The sequence below is a fragment of the Capricornis sumatraensis genome, chromosome X, assembly GCF_032405125.1.
Source record: "Capricornis sumatraensis isolate serow.1 chromosome X, serow.2, whole genome shotgun sequence".
NCBI classification, from domain to species: domain Eukaryota; kingdom Metazoa; phylum Chordata; class Mammalia; order Artiodactyla; family Bovidae; genus Capricornis; species Capricornis sumatraensis.
Genome location: NC_091092.1, coordinates 119,052,994 through 119,058,104, shown reverse-complemented (window position 1 = coordinate 119,058,104; position 5,111 = coordinate 119,052,994). Strand labels below are relative to the sequence as shown.

Here is a 5,111-nt window from a genome sequence, read left to right as displayed (position 1 = left end):
TATACCAGAAAGGGAAGGATTTCCAGGCCCTGTCAGCAGTCAATATGAATGAAGTTTCTGAGTGAGATGTGAGGGGTTCCACACCTCAGAAGACAGTCTCCCATCCTTCCCTCTCAGCTCATCTTACCTGTAGCAGCCATTTTCAGGAAGCCTTGTGTAGAAATGGTGAGATGAGACGTATGTGCACTTCATACCAGGAGACTCGGGGGTTCACATTTTCGATATGAGGCCTTGTCCTCGGATCAGCAGATGGGACGTAGCCCAGCATCTACAGGGGTTATGGCAAGGCATGGAGAATGACAGAGCATCACTTACTCCAGAAGAGGGAGCCCAGAGAGCCCTCGCTGTTGGTCTCGTGGGCTCCAGAACAGCTGTTAGGTGTGGGCTCCCCAATTCTTCCTGCTGCGGGTGCTGACACAAGTGAGAGGCATGGAGTAAGCCAGCTAACAGTTCAGGACAGGGACGTCCCAGGACCCCTTAAGAGTCAAGGCAAAGTCCACGTGCCAATCCCGGGAGAAGCTCCCCCGGAAACCCGCCTGTCCAGGTCCCGCCCCTGCTGTCCTCCTGGAGCCCAGATACGCAGGACATGAAGTGACGTCCTCCTAAGCACGCTGGGGGAGCGACGCCATCCTTGACAGTGCCGCTATCTCAGAGCTGCCATTGACGGTGGCCAGAGGGAGCAGTCCCAAGTGTCATCGGGTGTCAAGATCGGACATCACGTGAGTTACAAGTGCAGGGACATGTCTCTGCACCCCGAATCCCTTTTCTATCTGAAAAGAGGGGGCTGCACAGCCTCTGGGCACCCTAGCCCTGCACTCAGACCAGAGGATCCAGCCTAGCTCTTAGGCCCCAAGACCATCCAGTAACCCCTAGGGGGTCTCGGGAAAGAATGCCTCAGTCAGGCTCTGCTGGACCCCAGCTCCGCTCAGTAGTGGGAGAGCCACGAGCCCTGTGGAGTGAAGAAGGGACCCTCGGGGGTACTGAGGGTCTCCATGCAGCAGAACGGCAGCCATGTGTAAACCCCCACTCACCACGATTTGGCTGCGGATCATCCGGGCACCCGTCGGGCTGCTCTAAAGGCTGAGGGGCTCCCTCACTGCTACCTCGGACACGGAACACTCAAAGAAGAGGGGACTTGGGTCTGAGTTGCTGACAGCTGGTCAGTAGAGAGAGGATGTCAGGGTTCGGGGAGAGTCAGGATGAGGACCAGCCTCGGTGACAAACGGGCAGCTCAGTACCCTCCCCTGTGATCACCGCTTCCAGCCAAACATCGGAAAGTGGGGCAGTGGTCTGAGAGGGGAGCTTGAGCCTGATTGTGAAGGGGCAACCACGACACAGAAGAAGGGAAGGTCCTGGGACCCTCCATGGGAGGCTGAGTACTCCCTCCTATCCTTGTCTGGGGTGACAGGGAAGGTGGCAGCGTCAATTTCAGACAGGAGAGGGAACGGGCTGGGTGCAAGAGAGGGGGTGTTGGATATGGAGGTGTATCGCACCAATTTTCATCCTGACTCTGAATGTCAGCTGAGAGGACTTGCCTCCCCTGCCAGGTCCCACTGCCCCGCCCCTTCTAACGCCCAGGCAGGACTGTCTGCTGCACCCCAGGGCTCACTCTCCCTTGCTATTCAGCGGTCTCAGGAGACAGGCTGGCCAGGAGAACAGGAACCCTGTGGGTCCTAGAGCACTGGCCTCGAGGACCCCTCAGAGGCGGCTTCCATTCAAGCCAGGGAAGACTCTCCTCGCTGAAGGTTCTCACAGCATGTCCTTGTCCCTCCTCCAGGTGCCCTCCTTGCCTTCTTTCCTGCCCGCACTCCCACCTGCGTCCCCTGACCTGCTGTCAGCATGCCTCGGAGGCACAAGAACAAGTTCCATGCCCGCGGGAAACGCCACCAGGTCTGGGGGGACACTCAGGAGGCCCAGGCGAGTGCTGCTGCAGCCCCAAAGGAGGAGTGCCCCTCCTCCACCTCTTCTGCCCCTCAGGGTTCTCCCCTGAGCTGCCCTGCTGCTGGCGATCACCAGGAGCTTCAGGGAGCCATGGCCCCTAGCTCTCCTGATGCAGGACCTTCTTGTGCAGGATCTGATGAAGGAGCCCAGGGCCCAGAGGAGGAAAGTGCAGGTGCCTCCCAGGCAGCCCCTGCCACTCAGAGCACTCGCAGAGATCCTCTGGCCAGGAAGGCCAGGATACTGGTGGAGTTCCTGCTGGAGAGGTACACCAAGAAGGAAGCCGTCACGCAGAATGCCCTGATGAAAATCGTCAGCAGGAAGTACAGGCAGCACTTCCCTGAGATCCTCAGTACAGCCCTTGAGCGCCTGGAGCTGGTCTTTGGCCTGGAGATGAAGGAAGTCGACCGTAGCAGGAACATCTACACCCTCATCAGCCAGCTCACCCTCGGGGGAAACGATTGTCCGAGTGGTGAGGGGGGGGCTTCCCAAGTCTGGTCTCCTCATGGTGCTCCTCGGGGTCATCTTCATGAATGGTAACCGCGCCACCGAGGAGTAGATCTGGGAATTCCTCAGTATGTTGGGGATCTATGCTGGGAGGAGGCACTGGATCTTTGGGGAGCCCAGAAGGCTCATCACCAAAGATCTGGTGCAGAAGGAGTACCTGAACTACCGCCAGGTGCCCAATAGTGATCCTCCGTGCTACGAGTTCCTGTGGGGCCCGAGAGCTTGTGCTGAGACCAGTAAGATGAAGGTACTGGAGGTTCTAGCCAAGTTCCACGGTAGGGTCCCTAGTTCCTTCCCAGACCTCTATGATGAGGCTCTGAGAGATCAGGCGGAGAGAGCAGGGCTGAGAGGTGCGGCCAGGGCTCCACCCATGGCTGAAGCCAGTGCCCCTTCCAGGGCCAAGTCCCGCAGCTCCTCCCATATCTAGGGAGGGGGCAGAGAACTTTGTTCCCTTTGGGTTGGAAGAAAGCAGTCAAGCTCCTAAATAGTGCAGAGCAGTAGGGGTGGAGGGAAGAAAACCAGTAACTTGTTACAGCTTTAAAAGGTAAGCGAGTTTAGGTCTAGTTTAACAAAATATATATCTGTTTTCTTTTATCCATATGAGAGATATATAGTGAATGATGATTTAAAGTAGAAAGGTGAAGAGGTGAAGGAGGTTTTAGTATTTTCAAATGTTCTTACTTTGGATAAGTTTTATTGTGCTTCACAATTCAAATGTATGAATTTTATAAATCATAGTTTCTAGCTGTTTTCATGTTTTAAAAGTTTGGGTATTTATAAAACACACTAAAAGTACTGAATATATGGTTCACAATGCAAACAAGATAACATGACATTAGAAGAGAATGTTTCTTAAAAAGCATTCAAGCTTCTAAAGAGCGCGTGGTAGTAGTGGGTAGATCACATTTATTTCGATCATATTTCTCTGTTTCACACAAGTAACTTCTACATATTATATGTTTCTTTTTTTTTTCAAATATTTTTACTTGTAAGAGGTTGTTTTTCTTCAGAGTATTAATTTGGTAATGATACTACTGTTATATTCACTGCTGTTTTAAGAGTTTTAAAGGTACAGTTTTGGTAGACATAAAAGATTCAGGAGCCATCTATATTGTCTTTCTGATCTGCAGGTAGGTAACATAGCACTGCAAGAGTGATTTTCATGCAAATGTGAAGGAAGACCACAGAAACTATTGAGAAAGGAAAAGAAAATGAAGAAAAGAATAGAGTAAAAAGTCTTTAACTTGTGGTTTACCTTATTTTAAACTTCCTTTTAGTAAAAATAAAAAAAACTGTGACTTATTTAGCTCATTTAAGAGTATTTGTTTCTTTTGTGCTAATTCACTGCATATTCTCTGCTCTCTCCTGGATTAAAAATACTCAGATGGGAAGGTGGTATTTGAGGGGTTCATAGTAACATAACTCCCACTTATTACAAACCAATGCTTCTTCATCAGTATGCCACTGCTTTATATGCAGTACATGCATTCCATCATTCATGTAGGATCGGATTTAGCAGACTGCATTTATGGATGGATAACCTGCCAATCTCTCAAGTTCACAAACTGATGAAATGACCTTCCTGGGACTAGTCCCCTGATCTGGATTAGTGCAGAGCCCACAGTGTGCCACTTCTCCCAGCCTAAGCCAGACATCATGTCTTTCCATTCAATTTTCCTCTAAACACTCCAAAAAATGTGTCTCGTTGGATACATGGGGCCCTGTCCCAAAGAACTGTTTTGGAATAAAGTTTGAAAAATGCTGATAAATGAGTGGTATGAAAGAAGACAAAACTACTCAGGGACAATGTGGTCATGAACACATGCAATGTCAGATACCTTGAAAAGATCAATATGCCCTCATTTATCCTTCCTGATTCTCAGGGACATAAAAGCCTTAGCTTAAGCGCTGTGTCCTCAGGTCAATGGATGGAAGAGTCCCAGCCTCTGACAGTTAAATTCCTAAGGAAGTTTAAGGCTGTAGCATGAGAGGACAGGTCTCATTAGGAGATGGGAAGTCAGTGTGAGGACCTGGAGAGAGGACAGTAATAGTGAAAGGAGGGAGGAAATACAGGTCTTCCTAGGAGCCTGACTGAGGACAGGTGCAGCCAGCCATCAGAAGGCCTCAATTTCCAGTCCCAGCTTTCTGTCCTGAGAGACCACAGGTAGATGTGGTAAGTTGGGCAACCTCTGCTTTCTTCTATTGGGTCTCAGAGAGTTGTGGGCCTTACTCTGAGCACATGTCCTCAGGTAAAGAGACAGGAGCTGCAAGACCTCCCAGCAGTTCCCAGAGGACACCTGGTCATTTCACCAGATGAGCTTCAGGTAACCCTTGATGTGGCAGGGAGGACAATTCTTTCATACGTGCATTAGCTACTCTGTGCAGACTGATTTCCCTGGGTTTTTTCCTTCAAGTCCTCCATGATAAAGGGAATTGAAGGAAGGCCCCAAACCAAGTGGCGTGCCCCTCCCCTCAAGTCCTTGCTAGGAAAGTTTACCTTTGATGTTTCTGCACATGCACGACTGCCCCGTCCACCTGTTGGGAAGAAAATTGCTCACTAAATTCCAGACAATAGTCCAAGCTGGAGCCTTTCATTTAGAAGGCTCCCACCAAGAGAAACGACAGCTCTTGGCTGGGGGAGCCTGCCTCCATACGACAGGGATAGA

The 5,111-nt window shown here is 50.6% G+C and overlaps 1 pseudogene; it reads left to right on the top strand.

Annotated features, from left to right (window-relative positions):
* The first annotated feature begins 1,839 nt into the window (after positions 1-1,839).
* LOC138071901 (melanoma-associated antigen B4-like) lies at positions 1,840-2,872 on the top strand (annotated as a pseudogene).
* The last annotated feature ends 2,239 nt before the right edge of the window (positions 2,873-5,111 follow it).